General features: G+C 49.5%; 1 protein-coding gene across 2 annotated transcripts in view; it reads left to right on the top strand.

The window, feature by feature from the left end:
- LOC123761012 (zinc finger protein OZF-like) overlaps nt 1–22,818 on the top strand; it is an 87,562-nt gene that overhangs the window by 1,753 nt on the left and 62,991 nt on the right. The gene's annotated exons all lie outside the window — the stretch shown is intronic.

A 22,818-nucleotide genomic window follows, 5' to 3' on the forward strand; every position in this document is an offset into this window, starting at 1 on the left:
TAGGTTGTAATTTTTTTTAATTCATTAGGAAGTAAGTTCTGTAGACTGGGTCCTTTTATTTGCATGGAGTGTTTGCATAATTTAGTTTGACTCTGCGGATTCCAAAGAGATATTTATTTTCCGTGTGGTACAATTTCCTGATTAACAGAACCCAGTGTGTAATAGTCAACAAAGTAATATCCAGACCATCAACCATGAAGAGCTCAGTCCCCCAAGGTACTGTGCTTGCTCCAGTACTTTTTCTCATTCTCATATCAGATATAGATAAGGACACAAAACTGTAGTACTGTACCATATCATCCTTTGCAGATGATGCTAGGATTTTTATGAGAATAGACAATTTAGAGGACACACCAAACCTCCAATCAGATGTAAATCAGGCCTTTCAATGAACTACATAAAATAATATGGCTCACAAGTGGCATACTCAAAGCAATCAACAAGAAACATGAATATGACAAAAAAATTAAATTGGCCTAGTTACAAAGGAAGTAATTAAAAGTTACTCATCAATGCTTACCAGTATAATAAGACAAACAAAACTTTCCTATTATAAGAGTAGATTCAAAGAAGCAAAAGGCAAAATGAACAGCACATGGAAAGCCATCTCTAACATCCTAGGAGCTAAATAACTATGGTTATGGTTCACATAACCAGATAAAACTCTCCAAGGATGGTTATACACTTGAAACAGATTTAGAAACTGCAACTGAATTTAATAGCTTCTTTTCATCAGTTGGTGCTAACTTTGCCAGAAAAATCCCACAGACTCAGACACACATGTTAACACACATTTTCAGGCAGCTATCGAAATTCAATTCTCCTTTCACCAGTCAGCCCGACAGATGTTGTGTCCATCATTCTCTCATTAAAAACCAAAGCTGGAAACATAAGTGAAATATCATCTATGGTATACAAGAGTGCCTCCCATGTCCTTGCACCACCTATAGCTCTGCGGTTCAACAAATCTCTAGTGTGTCATACCTTCCCTGATATCCTTAAGAAAGCACGAGTAAAGCCAGTTTATAAAGGAGGCAATCCAGCAAACATAAATAATTACAGACCAATATCAAATCTACCTATATTATCAAAAATACTTGAACATTTTTTTTTTACAAACAGCTCTACTCCTACCTCATAAAATTCAACATACTAAGTCACTGTCAGTTTGGCTTCTGTTTCCAAGAGTGTCCCAACGATGCAATTACTGTATTAGTCTGCTTGATATAATCTACTCAGCCATTAGCAAAAATGAGTTTCCAATTGGACTTTTCATTGACCTGAGAAAGATCTTTCATACTGTTAACCATAACTACCTCTTACTTGAACTTCACAATTATAGAATCCGAGGCCTTGCCTTAAACTATATCCAATCCTATCTGAATGACTGACGCCAGTATATAACCATCAATGATATAACCTCTCCCACTCTACCATTAACCGAAGGAGTGCCACAGGGCAGCATCCTAGAACCTCTCCTATTTTCTGGGGGGAGCCCCGTCGGCTCCCCAGAGCTATCCCAGGCTGATATGCTAATGTCAGACTTTGGCATCAGTCATGTGTATGGAGTTCTTAGGCCTACCGGGGACCACGGCCAGAACCGGGCCCCCTCAGAGAGGCAAGGGGAGCAATGGCCTATAGAAGCCCCCGTGTAGTTGGAAGCATTCTATGTCTGCCATCGACCGGAACAGGCACCCAGAAAGGTAAGCGCCCCAAAACAAACCCCTATTCTGGTTAAAATTGCTACCTAAAACCGAACTAGTGGATAGAACTCCCCAACCGAAAACAAGCAAACTAGTGTGACGTCACACACTGCCGCGCCACTGTCTGCGCAGCTCCCCCCTCCCCGGGAGGGGGAAGGGGGAGCCCCAGACCCCCCGCGCCGGCTACCCACACCTCAGTTCTTGAGGCTGATACTATAGGCGATGGTCGTGTGCTCTGGCTCCGGTGTCGCTACTGCACTGTGCCTTGTGTGTGGTGTTAGTTTTGTGGGTGCGAGAGCCAGGAGTTATCTTCAGTACTCGGGCTGCATGCGCCTAGGGCTGCCTTCCCTAGGTGTCCTGTAAGTACTGCCCTTGGGGCTTGGGGCCACCTTCCACAGGCTCCTCGGGGTCTGCCTCTGCTGGTCCGTTTTACCTTTCGGTTTTTCGGCCGCCTGTTGGGCTCTTGGGTGTTCTGTTCTCCCTTGTTACCGGCAGGTAAGAGGCAGTTTGCACTGGTAGGGGCGCAGGGTGCTGCTCAGCTTGTATTTCCCGACATCGCGGCCGGCTCTGTTCCTTGGGGTTCGCTGTCCTCTTGCGGGGTTTTGTTTTTCTTTTTGTTTTTGCCTGGTGGGGGGTTCTGTCATTTTATTCAGTTTGTTTTTGCCCTTCCACTGTTCTCCTCGGTGGCGCCCCCTGCTAGGTCCCCGTGAGTGTACACGTCCCTGGGGTTCAGCTTTAGAAGTTTGCTTGGTAGTTTCGGGCGCCGGTTTGCAGCACCCTGCCTGGGACTACCTGAGCGCGAGTCCTCTTAAAGTAAACGCTCAGGACCCTGGGAATCCCATAGGGGGCGCGTGGGTCCGATGGATGTGACCCCGGAGTCCCCACTCGCTGTGTGCGAGTTTGAGGGTTGCTCGGTCCCCTTGTCTCAGGGTGACCCTCATTGTTTTTGCCTCTGCCACGCTGCCTGTTGGGTCGGTGATACTTTCGACCCTGAGTCCTGTGAGTGTTGCTGCTTGCTTGTGACTCAATTTACCCAATCCTCTGATGATTCTATTCGGGTACAGGCGGCACGTGCGTTGCAGTCTAGGTTTCGTCTGTTGCAACGCGCTCGGTTGGTTGCTTCCCCGGATGCCCCGGGGCTGCCCCGCTTTGCTTTTCGAGACCCGGACTTGGGGGTGGGGGTCGCTTCGATCCTGGTTCAGTCTGCACCTCCTCGTCCTTCCCCTTCTGTTCGTTCTGGTCCCCCGCCCCTGCTTCCGGCCCCGAAGCGTCTGAGGGTTTCGGGGTCGGAGCAGGGATTACTTGATCTCGAGACTCGGGCAGCTTCGGGGTTGCCCCTTCCGGGGGGGCGGCAGAGGCATTCGAGTCTTGTCTCCCGGCTGAAGCTTCAGGGTCTGACCAGTGGGCCCCCCTTCCTCCAGCTTTTCCGGCTGCTCCGTCCTTGTCTTGTGGGGTCGGGGCTTGGGGAGAGGACTCGGCCTCGGGTCCTGTGGTGACGGACCTCGAGGCTGGGGAGGGGCTGACTTGGGGGCCTTGGGCCCCGCTGGACCCCGCCTGGGTTTTTCTTCCCACTGAGCGGGGCTTATTGTTACAAGGAGTGGGGTTTTCTTTCCCCCCCTCTGCGTACGAGTTGGATTTGGTGTCGGCCCCTCCCCGGGTTCGGTTCCGTGTTCCCCCGGGTACGTCGGTTCCGTCCTTCCGGAGGTTTTCGGCTTATCGCATCCAACCTGGTGTGGTGCAAGCGGCCTTTGCAGCTTACCTCCTGCGTGACCCGGATTATGCCTCGGAAATGGATCCGTCCACGTTCAGGTTTGGGACTTCGTTCCCTTTCTGGCTCCGTTACGAGGTTCCGGAGTCGTCCTGGCTAGCAGACTGCCCCTTGTTTGGTCTGGATTCCTGGCATTCCTTCTGTCGTTCCCGCACGCTGGAGTGGCGGGAAGCTTCCACGGTGCTTCAGGTTTTCCTGGGGGGTGAACTTGAGTACCTGAGTGAGTGCTTGTTTGCCCCTGCCCTTCTCCGCGATGTGGGCGTTATTCAGCTCCATGTGCAGGTTCCCTCCCTTTCGGCGGTGCTCGTGGCGGAGGACTTGCGCGCTCGGGGCCTTTTGTGTTCGGCCTTGCGGTTCTTTTCCCTCCTGGAGCTGTCTTCGGATTGGCTCGTGGAGGATGTGGGGACGCTTGGGTCCGTCCCGGGGTCCGGCACCTTGTCCTCGGCTGCGCGTTCGTCGGCTGCCTTGTTGAAGCTGTTCACGCCGATTTTGCGGGATGCGGTTTCCCTGTTCTATGCTTCCCGTCTCGCGTGTCGGCAGGCGGTGCTGGGTTCCTCCGTGGAATCTGCTTGGGCTCTGGCTCTTAGGCATTCTTCACCTTTTTGTCCTCTCCTGTTTGGGGAGTCGGCCGTGGCGCAGTTTATTCAGGCTGCGTCGGCGGCTTGTCGTCCGATGTCGGACTTGTTGGTTTTCCGGGGGTCCCGGGGTGGGTCTTCCCGGAAAGGTCGTGCCAGGGCTCGGGGTTCCTCTCGTCGTGGTAGGCCTCTGGTGTCAGGTTTGGGGTTGGCTCCTCCTGCGGACCCTCCCTCGTCTGGTCGGCGCGGTGTTCGCGCTGTGCGGGGTTCGGGGTCTCGTAAGGGTCGCCAACCCTTTCGCGGTTTGCCCCCTTGACGGGGCGATGGGGGGGCGGCTTGCGCTGTTCGCCCGCGCCTGGTCCCACGATTCGTGGGCCTTTCGGGTCGTGTCTCGCGGCCTGCGGTGGCGTTGGGTGGCCCCTCCCCCCTTTGGGGGGTCGGGGCTGGCAGGGCAGGCTTCTTCCCCTGCGCTCTGTCGAGTCGTCTTGGAGTGGGTACGCTTGGGCGTCGTCGAAACGACGTCGTCCCTCAGATGGGTTTCCCGTCTGTTTCCGGTTCCGAAACGGAACTGCGCGGACCTGCGGTTCATTCTGGACTTGTCCCGTCTGAACCCCTGGGTTCATTGCCCCTCCTTTCGGATGACTACGCTGTCTCAGGTTCGGCTCCTCTTGGAGCCGGGAGCTTGGATGGTGTCCCTGGATCTCCGGGACGCTTATTGGCATGTCCCGATTCATCCGCGGTTCAGGGACTGGCTCGGTTTTGTAGTGGGGCGTCTGAGTTACCGCTTTCGTTGTCTCCCGTTCGGGTTGAACCTGGCACCTCGCGTGTTCACACGCCTTACACGGGTTGTGGTGGCTCGTTTGCGTCTCCTAGGTGTTCGGGTGTTGGCCTACCTCGACGACTGGCTGGTTTGGGCTCCCAGCCAGTCAGCTTGCTTGCTAGCCAGGGATTTGGTTCTTTCCCAGCTCGCCGGGTTCGGGTTCTTGGTGAACTGGAGGAAGTCCCATCTGGTTCCCTCTCAGGTTCGGACTTGGCTGGGTCTCGTGTGGGACTCTCGAACCGCCTCCTTGTCTCTCCCTCCAGAGTCTCTCCTGCGGCTGCGGTCCCGCCTTCGTCTGTTTCTGGAGGGCCCTCGGGTCAACCGGCGGTTGCTCGAGGGGCTGTGCGGGAGCCTGAACTTCGCGATGGTGGTCTACCCGCCGGGTCGGGTTTGGCTTCGACGGTTGTTCTGGTTCCTTCGGGGTTCCCCCTTCCGCCTCTCTCGCGATCGCAGAGTTCGACCCCCAGGGGACTTGCGTCGGTTGCTGCGTCACCGGCTTCCTCTTCGGGTTTTTCGGGGTTCAGTGCCTTGGCGCCTACCCGAGCCCTCGCTCGATGTGTACACGGATGCGTCGTCTCTCGGCTGGGGTTTTGTGACCAGTGCTCACCAGGCCGGCCAGGGGCGTTGGGATCCGTCCTTCCGTCGAGCTCACAGTACGGTGCGGGAGTTCGCGGCAGTGTGGTTTGCTCTGGGGAGGATTTGGGTGGCCCGCGGATCGACGATTCGGCTCCATTCGGACTGCTCTCCGGTGGTTCATTGCCTGAACCGTGGGGGTTCGATGCGGTCCTTGTCTCTTTGGGGTTGGTCGCTTCGGGTGACTCGTCTGCTGAGTTCTCGGGGTTTGGCTCTCCTGGCGGTTCACGTACGGGGCGTGTCCAACGTCTTGGCCGACGCCCTGTCTCGCTTCGTTCCCCTCTCCACGGAGTGGACGGTGGACGACGAGTCCTTCCGTTGGCTTTGCCAGACATTCGGGCGCCCCGAAGTGGACCTCTTCGCGTCGGCGTGGTCGCGGCATCTTCCCTGTTTATGCGGCGCCCTTTCCCGATTGCGAGGCCGTCAGGGTCGATGCCTTTCGGCTCGACTGGTCGAGGTGGGGGTTCCTGTACCTCTTTCCCCCGGTTCGGCTGTTGCTCCAGGTCCTGACTCGCTTAGAGACTTACCGGGGGAGAGTTGTCCTTCTGGCCCCTTGGTGGCCGGCCCAGCCTTGGTTTCAGGCGCTGGTTGCTCGGTGTCCGAACCCGAGGGTTTTCCCGCGGCTCCGCCTCTTTCAGCAGATCGGGCCGGTACGTCACATAGCTGGTTCGATCTTCTCCTCGAGTCTTCGCGTATGGTTTTTTTGACTCGAGTCTATCATCATCTCTATGGTGATCAGGTGGCCTCCTTGTTGGTGTCCCACCTGAGGGCTTCTTCTCGGCGGCAGTATGAAGTTTCCTGGCGGTCCTTCCGTTTCTTTTTGCGTCTTCATCGTGTTAGCTCTTTGTCTGTTCGGGTGGTCTTGTCCTTCCTCTCGTGGTTGTTTCAGGACCGTCATCTTATGCCTAACACTGTCGCTTCGTATTGTGCGGCGCTGGCGGAGCCGCTTCAGCTTGCTTTCGGTATCGATGTTACGTCTGCGCCGTTTCGCAAGCTGTCTCGTGCATTGTTTCACCTCCGGCCTGCTCATGCGTCGCCTGAGCCGTCCTGGTCTTTGGACAGAGTGCTCGCTTTCCTTTCATCTCCTCGTTTCGTTGTGGCCCCTTCGGTCCAGGATTGTTTTTCCAAGGCACTTTTCTTGTTGGCTTTGGCCTCTGGGGGTCGGGTAGGGGAGCTTCATGCTCTCCTCCAGCGCAGGGGTTTCTGATCTTTTGGTCGTGGTGATAGTTTTGTTCGTTTGCAGCCGTCTCCTTCTTTTCTGGCAAAGAATGAGACTGCTGCGTTCCGGAGGGGTCCATGGGTGGTTGATGCTTGGTTGGTCAGGCCGGGGGTGCATCATGTTTTGTGTCCGGTTGCGGCGCTTCGCCGTTATTTGCGCGCCACAGCTTCTGTGTCCGGGGACGCGCTGTGGGTTGATCCGGTTTCCCTTCTTCCCTGTTCGCGGGTTCGGGTCTCTCAGGTCGTCCGCAGGGTTATTAGGTCCAGCCAGCCTGCGGTCTATCCCCGTGCCCATGACGTTCGTAAGTTCGCGGCTCTTGCTGCCGTCTTTGGGAATATGTCTTGGTCTGATATTCGGGCGCGGGGATTTTGGCGGTCGAACAGGGTCCTGGCTGCTCGTTACCTTGTGAATGTCCCTGGGCCTCGTCGGGCCTGTGTTGCTTTGGGTCGGCGGTTGCAGCCCGTTGTCTCGGCTTCGAGTTGAGGGGTGAGCGACGACCGCCTCCCGGGTAAGTCCCTCTTTTTCTGTCTGTGGGTAGTTAGCTCCGGGGAGCCGACGGGGCTCCCCCCAGAAAACCAGCGTTGAATGTAATGAAACGCCATTTTCTGGGTGAGTCCCGGAGGCTCCCCGGCATCCCTCTCTCCCTCCGGTAGGCGGTGTTTCGCGTTTTTGACCTCCAGCCTCAAGAACTGAGGTGTGGGTAGCCGGCGCGGGGGGTCTGGGGCTCCCCCTTCCCCCTCCCGGGGAGGGGGGAGCTGCGCAGACAGCGGCGCGGCAGTGTGTGACGTCACACTAGTTTGCTTGTTTTCGGTTGGGGAGTTCTATCCACTAGTTCGGTTTTAGGTAGCAATTTTAACCAGAATAGGGGTTTGTTTTGGGGCGCTTACCTTTCTGGGTGCCTGTTCCGGTCGATGGCAGACATAGAATGCTTCCAACTACACGGGGGCTTCTATAGGCCATTGCTCCCCTTGCCTCTCTGAGGGGGCCCGGTTCTGGCCGTGGTCCTTGGTAGGCCTAAGAACTCCATACACATGACTGATGCCAAAGTCTGACATTAGCATATCAGCCTGGGATAGCTCCGGGGAGCCTCCGGGACTCACCCAGAAAATGGCGTTTCATTACATTCAACGCTGGTTTTTTATATATATCAGTGATCTACCTAATGTCTCTTAAGATTCTTAACCACTGCACTGCGCAATGTGTCTGTAGGCGCTCGATAGGTGATGCACAGGGATCCTATAGATATAGCATATGATTCAAAACTCCCGTGGCTACATGGGGTTCACATCAGCTTCCTCAGGGCTCTTGTAAACAGACTCTATTTAAAAAAAAAAAATTGTGGGCAACATTCACGGGTGTGAGAGTCTCGGTACTAAGTGAGCAACCAAGGTTGGAGCTTGCATCATGAGCTCACAGCACTGTTGTTCAGCTTATGACCACAGCATCGCCTAATAATGTCAAAATATATATGTAACTGGTATTATTTAACCATGATAGTATTACAGAAGAGCCTGAGTGTGATAATGACTGTGTACAATGTTCAAATATCGGTGAATCAATGCTGTTCAAGATGTTCACAGTGCTAGCTACAGCACCACAGCATTATTTCGTCCATCTAGGGATCTTCAAATGACTTCTTATGTTCTTTTACAAAATAAACTTGTGGTCAATTTTTCATTTAGAGGATTTAGTGACCAGGATTGTGATAATAGCAGGATTGTGGTGATAATTAGTGCTGTGCATTCTACTGTGGGAGGAGGAATTTTGGTGAGGAGGGAGGGAATTGAGGTAGCGTCACTGTGTAATTACCTAAGTGTAATTACCTAAGTGTAGTTACAGGATGAGAGCTACGCTCGTGGTGTCCCGTCTTCCCAGCACTCTTTGTCATATAACGCTTTGAAACTACTGACGGTCTTGGCCTCCACCACCTTCTCACTTAACTTGTTCCAACCGTCTACCACTCTATTTGCGAAGGTGAATTTTCTTATATTTCTTCGGCATCTGTGTTTAGCTAGTTTAAATCTATGACCTCTTGTTCTTGAAATTCCAGGTCTCAGGAAGTCTTCCCTGTCGATTTTATCAATTCCTGTAACTATTTTGTATGTAGTGATCATATCACCTCTTTTTCTTCTGTCTTCTAGTTTTGGCATATTTAATGCTTCTAACCTCTCCTCGTAGCTCTTGCCCTTCAGTTCTGGGAGCCACTTAGTAGCATGTCTTTGCACCTTTTCCAGTTTGTTGATGTGCTTCTTAAGATATGGGCACCACACAACAGCTGCATATTCTAGCTTTGGCCTAACAAAAGTCATGAACAATTTCTTTAGTATATCGCCATCCATGTATTTAAATGCAATTCTGAAGTTAGAAAGCATAGCATAGGCTCCTTGCACAATATTCTTTATGTGGTCCTCAGGTGATAGTTTTCTATCTAGAACCACTCCTAGATCTCTTTCTTTATCAGAATTCTTTAAAGATTTCTCACATAATATATAGGTTGTGTGGGGTCTATGTTCTCCTATTCCACATTCCATAACATGACATTTATTAACATTAAATTCCATTTGCCAAGTGGTGCTCCATATACTTATTTTGTCCAGGTCTTCTTGAAGGGCATGACAGTCATCTAAATTTCTTATCCTTCCTATTATCTTAGCATCATCAGCAAACATGTTCATATAATTCTGTATACCAACTGGTAGATCATTTATGTACACAATAAACATCACTGGTGCAAGAACTGAACCCTGTGGTACTCCACTTGTGACATTTCTCCATTCTGATACATTGCCTCTGATTACTGCCCTCATTTTTCTATCAGTCAGAAAATTTTTCATCCATGATAGAAGCTTACCTGTCACCCCTCCAATATTTTCCAGTTTCCAGAACAACCTCTTATGTGGAACTCTGTCGAAAGCCTTTTTTAGGTCCAGATAGATGCAGTCAACCCAACCATCTCTTTCCTGTAATATCTCTGTGGCTCGATCATAGAAACTGAGTAAATTCGATACACAGGATCTTCCAGATCGAAAACCATACTGTCTGTCTGATATTATATCATTTCTCTCTAGGTGTTCTACCCATTTAGTTTTGATTAGTTTTTCCAATACTTTCACTATTACACTTGTCAATGATACAGGTCTATAATTGAGGGGGTCTTCCCTGCTGCCACTTTTGTAGATTGGAACTATGTTAGCCTGTTTCCACCCGTCTGCTACGATTCCTGTACACAGGGATGCCTGAAAGATCAGGTGAAGTGGAATGCTGAGCTCAGATGCACATTCTCTCAGAACCCATGGTGAAACGCCATCTGGGCCAGCTGCTTTGTTCTTACCGAGCTCCTTGAGCATTTTTTCCACTTCGTCTCTAGACACCTCTATGTGTTCTATGTTGTTCTCTGGAATTCTTATTGTATCTGGTTCCCTAAAGATTTCATTTTGTACAAACACACTTTGGAACTTTTCGTTTAGTGTTTCACACATTTCCTTTTCATCTTCCGTGAATCTATTTCCCATTTTCAACCTCTGAATATTATCCTTTACCTGAAATTTGTTGTTTATGAATTTATAGAATAGACCTGGTTCTGTTTTACATTTGTCCGCAATCCCTTTTTCAAAATTTCTTTCTGCCTCTCTCCTCACTGCCGTGTAGTTGTTTCTCGCATCTTTGTATCGCTGGTATGTTTGGGGGTTCGGCCTCTTCCTGTATTGATTCCATTTTTGTGTCTTTCGGTCTCTAGCCCTCTCGCAATTTCTATTGAACCAATCCTGTTTCCTAGTTCTGCATCTCTGTTTTGGTATAAATTTTTTTGTGCCTTTATCATATATTTCACAAAACTTGCCATACATCTCATTCACTTCCTTGCCTAGCATCAAGTCTGTCCAATTATACTCACTAAAAAAATTTCTAAGGTCACCATAATGTCCTCTCCTGAAGTCTGGTTTTTCAACTGCTTCAACCTCCTTATTTTCTTCCAGCTTATAACGCATTGCATACTTTATTCCCAAAAAGACATGGTCACTTTTACCCAAGGGAGGAAGGTACTGAATGTCAAATATCTCTTCCTCCTTCCTGGTAAATATCAAATCTAGCATGGAGGGAACGTCCCCTTCCCTCATCCTCGTAGCTTGTTTAACATGTTGATACAAGAATGTTTCCAGGATGAGGTCTACAAATTTACAGGTCCAAAAATCTTCTGTTTTAGCTTCATATGCTTCCCAGTCTATGGATTTCAAGTTGAAGTCACCGACTATCAACAGTCGTGATCTATCGTTATCCGCTCTCGCTATAATCTCTCTCATTATTGTTATAAGACCTTCACGTTTACTATCTAGCTCCTCCTTTGACCATGTGCTGCTTGGCGGTGGACTATATGCATTTATCATCATTAGTTTATCATCCTCATAGCAGATCTCTAGTGCTATTATGTCAACTTCTTGTGGATTGGCAGTCATTATTTCCTTCACCTTTAGGTGTTCTTTTACCAGCACAGCAACGCCACCGCCTTTCCTAATTTTTCTGTCCCGTCTCCAAATTGAGTAGCCCCTTGGGAATATGACCTCATTTAAAATTACATCTTCAAGTTTTGTCTCCGTGAGTGCAACAATGTCTGGTGTCTGCAGCTGTATTACATCACTTAACTCCAGTATCTTCGATCTCACTCCATCTATGTTGGTGTATGCAATCTTCAGGAACTTGTGTGTGTGTGTGTGTGTGTGTGTGTGTGTGTGTGTGTGTGTGTGTGTGTGTGTGTGTGTGTGTGTGTGTGGCAGCCACTCTTGTTTGGGCTCACCATACTAGCTCAGTGGTTCGCTATGGTGAACACAAATGTAGATACTTATATATAACGTGTGAATATAGTGTAATCACAGCAATAGGAGTATTATATGAGTCGTTTTGGTGAGAGAGGTGGCGTAGTATTCGTAGCGTCATCTTGTCATGCAGTGTATGGTGGCCACTGTGCTGTTTGGACACAATATCAGCTTAGTTGTATAGTTAGGGTGAATGAAACATGTAGATACTTATACATAACGTGTGTAAATAGTGTATCAAAAACAATAACAGTATGGTGGGCTGAGGAATGTTGGCAAGTAAGGTGTTGGAGGAGTGAGGGAGGGCTGGCTGGGTGTGGCAGCTCACTCTTGTTTTTTAGGCTCATCATACCAACTTAGTGGTTCGTTATGGTGAACGCATATGTAGATGGGCATATACAATGTGTGTGTGCATATAGTGTAATAACAACAAAAACACTGTTTCATTGATCGTAGAATATAATACATATGTCACATATATGAGCCTCATAATTTTGAGCATAGCGATGTTCCACACTTTGAACTATATAAATTCCACAAATTACACACATTTGAATAATATTATAGCAAAAAACCAGAAAAGAAACAAATGAGAAACATCAAAATAATTGTGAAACATTATATTCGCAGCACCTGCCAGCCCAAAGCATGGTGGAGCTGACTGACCCCGAGCGCTCCATCGCTCAGCGCCCATAATTTGCTCAACTTCCCACCTCCATCACGGCTAAAGTATATCACATAAATTTTTTTTTTTTTGTTTCCCGTGATCAGAGATTGTATTTTAACTACTGTATCTACTTGCTAATCCGGACTATATGGGAAGGACCCCCAGCCGGATTATCACATTTTTCGAATTAATATACTGAGTCCAAACATGACCATTTCCAATGATTTTTATACCACAAACAACATAATTTGAATTGCCTTGCCAAATATAATTATAAAATATTTAACTAGAAATCTCAACTTACCTTGTTGTTGTTCATCTTCTTGCTTGATGCCAGTTCGTCTTCTTTTTTTTTTTTTTTTTTTTTTTTTTTTTTTTTTTGAGATATATACAAGAGTTGTTATATTCTTGTACAGCCACTAGTACGCGTAGCATTTCGGGCAGGTCCCTGGAATACGATCCCCTGCCGCGAAGAATCGTTTTTTCATCCAAGTACACATTTTACTGTTGCGTTAAACAGAGGCTACAGTTAAGGAATTGCGCCCAGTAAATCCTCCCCGGCCAGGATACGAACCCATGACATAGCGCTCGCGGAACGCCAGGCGAGTGTCTTACCACTACACCACGGAGACTGTAAATGGTGGAGTGTTTTTCTTCTTGTTTAATGCCACACATCTTGAAGTTAAGAATTCTTGACAATTTACATAACCTATACTAACACAACACTAAAATTAACACTTAAAATTACTGTACAGTTCATTAAGCAAAGTTACTTTTGACTGCCAGCTGCTGAAGCCTTACTGGTTGAAGGTGCTTGGCTTGCCTGTGACGCCTCCCTTGTTGAAGGTGCTTGGCTTGCCTGTGACACCTCACTTGTTGAAGGCGCTTGGCTTGCCTGTGATGCCTCGCTGGTTGAAGGCGCTTTGCTTGCTTTTCTTACCATATTAGAATCAAGTTTTCCTTTCTTTCTGTGTTCATTGGCCTATTGTATGATCAGCTCTTTGGTTTGCTTCAGGTACTGATACAGTACATGTTTCCAACTTTTGGATGAGTACAATTGGATTAAAAATTAATTAACAGGTCAACAGAAAACATGAGTAAACTGTATTTTGTTGTCTGTGGTGTTGGTTCTTCACTGCCTTCTTCATCTTCCTCTTCGTCGACCTCACCAGTAATAGACTGGAGAATCTCGTCTTCACTCATCACACCATATCCTGGATCATTAGCATCTCTTTCAAGCAATCAACCATATCCTGTCTTTTTAAGTTTTTGCCAACATTTCTGAATATTCCATGGACTTCCTCTGTAAATCCTTCAAAATTCATTTCTTCATCCTCCTCATTGCTGACCGTAAATGTGAGGAGTTTTTTCCAGGAATTCTCCAAAGTCGATTCCTTTACTTCACTCCACACCTTGGCCCAGTTATAGATGGCTTTCTTGATTGTATAGTTCTTCAAATTCTCAAGGGTTCTTTTAGCCCTGTTATCCACATCGAGCTCCACATCTTTCGGAAGGGGAAAATCCACCAAAACTTCGTTGAGCATCTTTTTGGTGTACAACTTCTTTGTGGCACAGATAACTTGCTGATCCATAGGCTGGATGAGAAGGTTGTATTAGGAGGAAGTGCCATACACGTTATCTTGCCATCATGTGAGGTTAACGTATCAATTCTGGGGTGGGCAGGCACATTATCAAGCAACAGCAAAGCCCTAACTTCGCTTGGCCTTACTTTGAGTTTCTTAACTTGATAGTCACGAACTTCCCTGCAGAACATGTCATGAAACCAAAAAAGAAAGATCTCCTGTGTAAACCATGCATTCTGTGAGTTATAATATTTCACAGGCAGTCTGTCCAAGCAATGTTGCAAGGCTCTTGGTTTCTTTGATTCACCAACAATTACACACGTGATTCTGTTTGTGCTATCGGCATTTGCACACATCATGACCGACAGCCTGTCATTGTTAATCTTACGACCTGGCATACAACCCTCACTCCTCATAGCTAAAGTTTTTTCTGGTAAACTCCTCCAATACAGCCCAGTTTCATTGACATTATAAATTTGATAATATAAATTATTTGACAAAATGTATGTTCTTAACCCTTAAGCTGCTAAGGGGTCCTGAGGAGATTTACACCCCTGTGCACAAGAAAAAAAAAATTCTAAAATTATTTCGTCTTCTAAAAATGTTAACACTTTCGCGCTCTCGGCGCTAATAAAAAATCAATACCCCAGATGCTTTCGGCACTTCGCGCGCCTACGCGGTAAGACCGAAAAAGTGTACACTCTTTTGACTGTCCTGACAATAATTGAAGGCGCACGTATTTAAATTTGGTATCACTGTGTTCGCAATGAAATTGTCTATAAGAGCATACCTATAAAATGCCGCCCAAGCATAAGGAGTATCAACACCAAATAAAAAACTATGCAGATCACTCGCCGAGAGCACCAAACAGCAACAAAATGTTTCCACTCTCTTAATGGTTGCGAAGCCTACAGTTGTCCTACATCGCTAATTTTGGTATCATTGGAATCGCAATAAAATTCTCTACACGGACATATGCATATGAATGTTTAATATAGGTAATTGCCCACCCGCAAGAGTGTGTGAAGTGGAGAGTAGTTAGCCGCGAGCGCACTGGCGAAAACACGGGGGAAATCATGCTTGGAAAGTTTATACATTTATACGTTTCCTGACCCTACGTTTCTATGTACGTATTTCTTTTTTATACCAATGTGTTCGCAATAAAATTTTCTATAAGATGAAATGTATAACATTTGTACAAAGCATGTGTAAGAGAAGCGCCAAATATAGAACCACGTCGCTCAGTATGCGTTCGCGGCAGAAACGAACTCATTGTTTTCGTTCGTTTGATGTTTGTCATGTTTATACTTGTTGAAACATTTTATAATTTGTATGACAGTGATCGCAGTAAAATTCCCAACACATACAAATATTTCCCACGTGTTGGATATATCAACGGCTAAAGAGAACCCACTGCCACACGCCCGCCACACCCAGAGCCACACCCGCCACACCCGCCACACCCCCCAAACATACTTTGTGTTTTTTTTTTTTTACTCATAGAAGTTTATGTGATATAATATTCATTCTGGTACCAAAAAAATCGCAAATAAATTCTCTACAAAACGTATATAATATAACTTCTTATAGATGATAAAAAATTCCAAATAGGTGTACTTACCCTGTCTATGTTGATTGAAGATCAACAGTTGAGCATTTTTTCTTCACTCCACCATCTTCAGGCTTCTGATCCTGAAGTTGCTCATCTGATGTTTCTTAGGTGGAGTGAAGCTGTTGCCGGTGGTTATTTTTTCTCCACCCAAAATATCTTTCTTCGGTGGTACCTTGTGTAGCAAGGCACAGCGCACAGTGCCACATCACAAGTTTTACATCCATATATCACGTCCCTCCTTTTGCCAGACTTGAAACAAACACGGCATCTTCTTTTTTTAGCCAAGTGCACGAGTTCATGTGTCAACTTGTAGTTGAGACGTTGTTCTGAATCTATAATTCTTGTATTTCTTGGATGCACTGGAGGAATATTGTCTTCTACAGGAACCACCAAACTTGAAGTAGAATCTTCTATGAAATCAGAAACATCAAGTGGTTCTATGTCCTCAATGTCCATTTCAGAATTTGTGGTTGATGAGTGGGCTTGAGGTGTTGAGGTGAACAGAGGACGCCTCACACCAGATGGCCCGGGTGTTGAAACTGCCGCGTCAGCAGCAGGAGCTGCGCTGGCATCTATGTCGGGAACATGTGGTATGCTTGTTGTTGTTGGCCATTCCTCGCTGTTCCACGCCAATAAGGCTGAGTCATAAGGCTAAGGCCAATCTGAGAGTATCCCCATCCATTTCGGTTAAAAAATGGAATTTATAGAAATATTTTTTCGATGGACGAGAAAAGTAGGCTGTTATGCGGAATCGTAAGAAAAAACGGTGACGAGTTATCTCTAATCTAAAGCGCGAAAGTGTTAATTTGTGTTCCCTGAGCACGGGGAAAAAAAAATCGTAGGTGACATATTTTGGGCGCAATAGACCGAGGAAGTCTGGCAAAAAGTGGGCGTTGACAGAGCGGTTGTCAGAGCCAGTCAGTGTCACCCGTGCTGACAGGTGGAAGTTGCCACAAAGATAATATCAGTTAATTATTTCAATGTCTCTGATTGATTTTTTCTTAGTTTTTTTGCAGTAATATTATTCAATAGTGTGTATTGTGATATATTTATATAATAAAAGTGGTGAATAATTGCTATACTCAAAAGTATGGTGTGCATATTAGTGATTCAATTATGTTCATAAAACAATAAACATAGTTTTGCTGTTATTACACTCTATACACACGTTATATATAAGTATCTGCATGTTTTGTTCACCATAACGAACCACTAAGTTGGTATTGAGATCTTCTAAAAATGTTAATTTGTGTTCCCTGAGCACGGGGGAAAATAAAAATTGTAGGCGACATATTTTGGGCGTAATAGACCGAGGAAGTCTGGCAAAAATTGGGCGTTGACAGAGCGGTCGTCAGAGCCGGTCAGCGTCACCCGTGCTGACAGGTGGGAGTTGCCACAAAGATACTGTACTGTATTATCACTTAATTATTTCAATGTCTCTCATTGATTTTCTCTTAGTTTTCTGGGGGGAGCCCCATAGGCTCCCCGGAGCTGTACCAGGCTGGTATGCTAATGTCAGACTTTGGCATCAGTCATGTGTATGGAGTTCTAGGGCCTACCGGGGACCACGGCCAGAACCTGGCCCCCTCAGAGAGGCAAGGGGAGGAATGGCCTATAGAAACCCCTGTGTGGTTGGAAGCATTCTATGTCTACCATCGACCGGGTCAAGCATCCAGAAAGGTAAGCATTCCAAAACAAACCCCTATTCTGGTGAAAATTGCTACCTAAAGCCGAACTAGTGGATAGAACTCCTCAACAGAAAACAAGCAAACTAGTATGACGTCACACATCACTGCGCCACTGTCTGCGCAGCTCCCCCCCCTCCCCGGGAGGGGGAAGGGGGAGCCCCAGACCTCCCACGCCGGCTATCCACCCATCAGTTCTTCGGCTGATGCTATAGGCACCGGTTATGTGCTCCGGCTCCAGTGGTTGTTTCAGCACTGTACCTAGAGTGTGGTGTCTGTTTTCTAGGTAGTGCGTGAGCCGAGAGTGATTCTCCAGTACTCGGGCTGCATGCGCCTAGGGTTCCCTTCCCTAGGTGCCCTGTAAGTACTGCCCTTAGGGCTTGGGGCCACCTTCCACAAGTTCCTTGGGTCCTGCCCCTGCTAGGCCGTTTACTACTTGGTTTTCGGCCGCTCTTTGTGTGCTCGGGTGTTCTGTCTCCCTTGTTCGCCTTAGAGTAAGGGGCAGTTTTTGCACTGGTGGGGCGCAGGGTACTGTGCAGCTTGTCTTTACCAATCATTGCGGCCGGCTCTGTTCCGCTTGGGTACGCTGTCCTCTTGCGGGGTTTTCTTTTTCTTTTTTGTTTATCTACCTGGTGGGGGGTCTGCCTTTGTTGTTGCCCCTTGTGTCCCTTGTGTTCTGAGTATTTTCTGGTGGTACCCCCTGCAAGGTCCCCGTGAGTGTACACGTCCCGGGGGTTCAGCTCTTAGAAAGTTGTTTGGTAGCTTTGGGTGCCTGTTATCAGTACCCTGCCTGGGATTACCTGAACGCGAGTCCTCTTATAGTAAACGCTTGGGACCCTGGGAAACCCCTGGGGGCACGTGGGTCCGATGGATGTGACCCCGGAGTCCCCCCTGGCTTCCAGCGAGTTTGAGGGTTGCTCTCACCCTTTGTCTCTGGGGTGACTCTCTGTTTTGCCTCCGTCTGCTGCCTGTGGGGTCGGTGACACCTTCGACCCGGAGTCCTGCGAGTTTGGTTGCTCGTTGTGGCTCGGTTACCCAGTTGTGCTGACTAAGCGGGTGCGGGCTGCAGGGATGTTGCACTTTGAGCCTTGGTGGTGGCAAAGCTCTGGTGGTTTACTCCCCGGGAGCCCCGGGGCTGCCCCATTTTGGTTCGTGTTGGGACTTGGGGGTGTTGGTTGCTTCGGTTCCTTCCACGCCCCCTTGTCTTTCCCCTGGATACCCCTTCCTGCCTGCATCCGGTTCCTTACCGTTTGTAGGTTCGGGGGTGGGGTTTGATGGTGTTGAGACTCGGGCAGTCTCGGGGAATTCCCCTTGCGGGGTAGTGACGGGGGCATTTGAGCCAGTTCCTCCAGCCGTGTTGTAAGAGTCTGCCAGTGGGCTCCCTTCCTTAGTGTTTTCGCGGCTGCCCCTTTTTTCTGGTACGGCCGGGTCTTTGGGGGGGACAGCTCGGCCCCGGGGCCTGTTGTGTAGGTTCCCGGGGCTGTGGAGCGGCTGACTTGGGGGGGCCTTGGCCCCGTAAGACCCCGTGGGGTTTTTTATCCCCCTCTAGGCGGGGCATGTGGTTACGTAGAGTGGGGTCTTTCCTCCCCACTCGCCGTACTTGCTGTTGGGCGTCGGCCCCTCCCCGGGCTCGGTTCCTTGGCCTTTGAGTCGGTTGGTTTCGTCCTGTGGGTGGATGTTTCCTCCCACCCTTTTTTTGGGACGGTGTTTTCATCATGTTTCCCCGTTCTTGGGGTTCTACGTGACTTTTGGTCTTGGGTGCTCCTGCGCCTTTGTGTGCCTTCAGGACTAGTGTTGGCTGCTGTGTTCTCGAGGGTTCGGGAAGGTTTTCGCTACTTCCTGTGTTGTTGGAACGTCTGTCGTCTCCTCGTCCTTGTCGCCATTTTGGGCTACTTGTAGCCCGGTTGGGCTGCTTGTGGCCAGTGGCCCGGTTTGGGTTACTTGTGGCCCGGTTGGGCTACTTGGGGCCGGTTGGGCTACTTGTAGCCCTGTTGGGCTACTTGTAGCCTTGTTGGGCTGCTGGTGGCCCGGTTGGGTACCTTTTTGGGCTCTGTCTTCGCTTCGTTGGCCGGTTTTATTGTTCCTGCTTCCTCTTTTGGCTACTTTTCTAGTGCAGTAGTCCTGGTTGGCGCCTTTACGCAGAGAGGGTTGTGCGGTTCGGCCAGCGTGTCATGCGCATGCGCCGTGGAGTTTGTTTTGGTCTGGGTGGTGTGTTTCTGTGCTGGTGTTTTGCGCCCTTTTTGCTCAAGTGCTTCGCCTCTCGCTCTTCTCTCTTGCTGCAGTATTTGCCCTTTCGCTCTGGGGGTGTCCTGGTTACCAGTTGTGGGGAGGACGCCGAAGTTTTCCCTGTGTCATGGGTGTGGGCCGCCTCCTTCGCCTCTACCCTGCTCTCCTCCGGGTCCGGCTCTGGCGTCTTCACCTGGCGGTGCTCCCAGGTTCTTCTGGGCATGGTTGAGTCGTGTCACGTTCGTGCCACCGTTCACCAGGTGAGTTTCTGCGGTCTGGTGTCTTTTGGCCAGGCGCTGGATGCGATGTTGTTTATATACCTGTCTTTATTTAGGTATGTTTTTTTTGTACGACTGAGACCGTTCGCACACCAGTGACTGTCCCTTTTTCAACCCTTCCTGTCCCGCTCATATGCATGTCCAACCCATGTTAGGGGCATTCAAAGGACCCACCCTATTTAGTGTTATGAGGTGTGGGGGTTGTGGTGTTGGTTCTGTACTCACCTGGTAAGGCTCCTGGCTGTACTTGCAGGGTTTGAGCTCTGGCTCTTGGGTTCCGCCTATCTGGTAGAACTTGCGGGATAGTACCAGTGGAGTGCAGTGGTGCTATAGGCACAATCGGGGAACACTGTATAACCATCAGAGGTCTGCGGTTGTTACACGACCTACTTGCGAGCATACGCCTTATTGCTGGTACGTCCATGGACTTCCGGGGCACACTATCTTGTTTTCGAATAGAAGTTCCGGCCCATCCTGGTTGTGGGGGGTATGTGGGCCTGCGGGCCGCTCCAAGCAGCTGCCTGGTGGGCCACCCTCTGGCTGGTCTAGCCTGGCCTTGGGCCGGGCTTGGAGTGTAAATGAGCTTCCAGTACCCCATCCAGCAGGTATCGAGCGGGGTTTCTCCGCCGTCGGTCGCCTGGTGTGCAGGTTTCTGGGCCTGCTGGGTTCTGTCGTGTCTCCGTTGGCCCTGTCTGGGGCCTGCCTGCTCCGTTCTCTGCCTTTGCAGAAGCGAGTTGCTATTTACATGTTGCATGTTGTGGTGGTGCCTGTTGCTGCTACTGCACGTGTGCATTGGTACAGTGTTTCGCGGTGGCGTGTCCTTGTTCCTGTGTCCGGTTGTGGTGTGGCACTTTGCTGCTGTTTTGTATCTAGGGTTTGCGTATGGGGGTTTGCTTGTTGTTTTTCGTGGTCTTCGGGTCCCTGGTTTGGCCCTCTCATGTGCGTGGGGTTTTTCTGTCCCTGCCTGATTGTCCACCCCTGGTTGTTTTCCTGGGGTTTTTGTGCTTCTGCTCTTTCATCCTGCCTCTCCCCCAGTCGTTTTCCTGGCATCTCCTTTGGTCGGTTTTGCCTGCACTTGCTGCTATGTTGGGGGGCGTGGTTGGTTTCCACCACTTCATTTTCTTGTGCGTTCCCTTCTTTCCTCCTCTGCCGCAGGGGTGTTCTGCGTGTGTTCCTTGGCTTCTTGGGCGTTTTTCAGCCTGTGTCCTGTGGTGTGCTTCTTTGTCTCGGTCTGTTGCAGTTGCTCATACCCTTTGGTTCGGGTACTGTTTCTGGCGGCAACCCTTCCGCCTTCTTTGGTTTCCTAGCTTGCCCTGCCGGTTGGTTTTTCGGGGTCTTGCGATGTCTCGCGTCGGACCCGTCGTTCTGAACTCTGGCGGGCTTGCTTGCTTTGGGGAGTTTTTCTGTTCGGCAGACGTTCCATCTCCTTGTGTCGCCTGGGTTTCGGTGGTCGCGCCGAGATCTTCCCGCGGCTCCGCCTTTTCCTGGGCTCGGAGGGGCCTTGTCGGTGCTGCTTACATTCTGCCTCGCGGTCTCGCCTCAGGTTGGTGGTCAGGTGGCTTCGTGGTAGGTGTCCCACCTGCGTACTTCTTTTGGCGGCAGTATGGGGTATTTTGGCGGTCCTTCCTTTTCCTGTCCCTTCTTAGGTGGTTACTCTTGTTAGCGTCGGCTTGGTTTTCTGGTGGGGGTTGGGGGCCGTTGTCTTGCCACATACTGTCGCCTCTTTTCGTGCGGTGCTGGAGGAGCCGCTTTGGCTTGCTTTCGGTCTTGGTGTTGCTTCTGCACCGTTAGTAAGCTGTCTCGAGCGTCGTTTCACCTCTGGCCTGTTTATGCGCCACTTGCACCTTCCTGGTCCTGAGGCTGGCTGTCAGTGGGCTCTTTATTCTCCTCGGTTGGTAGTGCCCCTTTGGTTCCGGTTTGTTTTTTCGCCGGCTCTTTTTTTCCTTTTGGCATTTGCCTCTGGGGGTCGGGTGGCTGAGTTTTCTTGCTCCTTCAGTTTTAGCGTCTTGGTTGTTCGGTAGCAGCAGTCTCCATCTTTTCTGGTGCGGGGTGGGGCAGCTGTGTTCTGGAGGGGTCCATGGTTTGTTGGTGCTTCGTTGGTCGGGCCGGGGGTGTGTCGTGTTTTGTGTTCAGTGGCGGCCCTCCGCGGTTGTTTGCGTGTCACTGCGTCTGTGTCCGGAGCACGTTTTGCGTTGATCCGGTTCTGTTCTTCCCGGCGGATGTTGGTGTCCTGGGTTGTCAGCCGTGTTCTTGCGGCTAAGCTGCCTGTGTTCTTTCCTCATGCCCGTGGCGTTCTTGGCTTCACTGCTTTCACTGCCGTCTGGGTGATGTGTCCTTGTGGTCTTTTGGGCATGGATCTTTGGTGTTCGTACTGAGGCCTTGCTGCTCATTGTTTTCGTGTTGTTCCCGGGACTTTTCGGGGCTGTGGCGCCTTGGGTTGGCGTTTGCTGCCGGTTGTCTCGCTTCCGTGGGGGGTGCGTGGTGTCCACCTCCCGGTTCCTTCCCTTTGACCTTCCTCTGTGGGTAGTTAGCTCCGGGGAGCCGTCGGGGCTTCCCCCAGAAACCCAGCGTTGAATGTAATGAAACGCCATTTTCTGGGTGAGACCCGGAATCTCCCTGGCAACCCTCCCTCCCTCTGGTCGGCGGTTTTTCGCATGTTTTGACAGCCAGCCTCAGAACTGATGGGTGGATAGCCGGCGTGGGAGGTCTGGGGCTCCCCCCTTCCCGGGGAGGGGGGAGCTGCGCAGACAGCGGCGCGGTGACGTGTGACGTCATACTAGTTTGCTTGTTTTCTGTTGAGGAGTTCTATCCACTAGTTCGGCTTTAGGTAGCAATTTTCACCAGAATAGGGGTTTGTTTTGGAATGCTTACCTTTCTGGATGCTTGACCCGGTCGATGGCAGACATAGAATGCTTCCAACCACACGGGGGTTTCTATAGGCCATTGCTCCCCTTGCCTCTCTGAGGGGGCCAGGTTCTGGCCGTGGTCCTCGGTAGGCCCTAGAACTCCATACACATGACTGATGCCAAAGTCTGACATTAGCATATCAGCCTGGTAAAGCTCTGGGGAGCCTCCGGGTCTCACCCAGAAAATGGCATTTCATTACATCCAACGCTGGGTTTTTGCAGTAATATTATTCAATAGTGTGTATTGTGATATATTTATATAATAAAAGTGGTGAATAATCGCTATACTCAAAAGTATGGTGTGCATATTACTGATTCAATTATTATGTTCATAA

This window comes from Procambarus clarkii, chromosome 41 (genome assembly GCF_040958095.1).
Source record: "Procambarus clarkii isolate CNS0578487 chromosome 41, FALCON_Pclarkii_2.0, whole genome shotgun sequence".
NCBI lineage: Eukaryota > Metazoa > Arthropoda > Malacostraca > Decapoda > Cambaridae > Procambarus > Procambarus clarkii.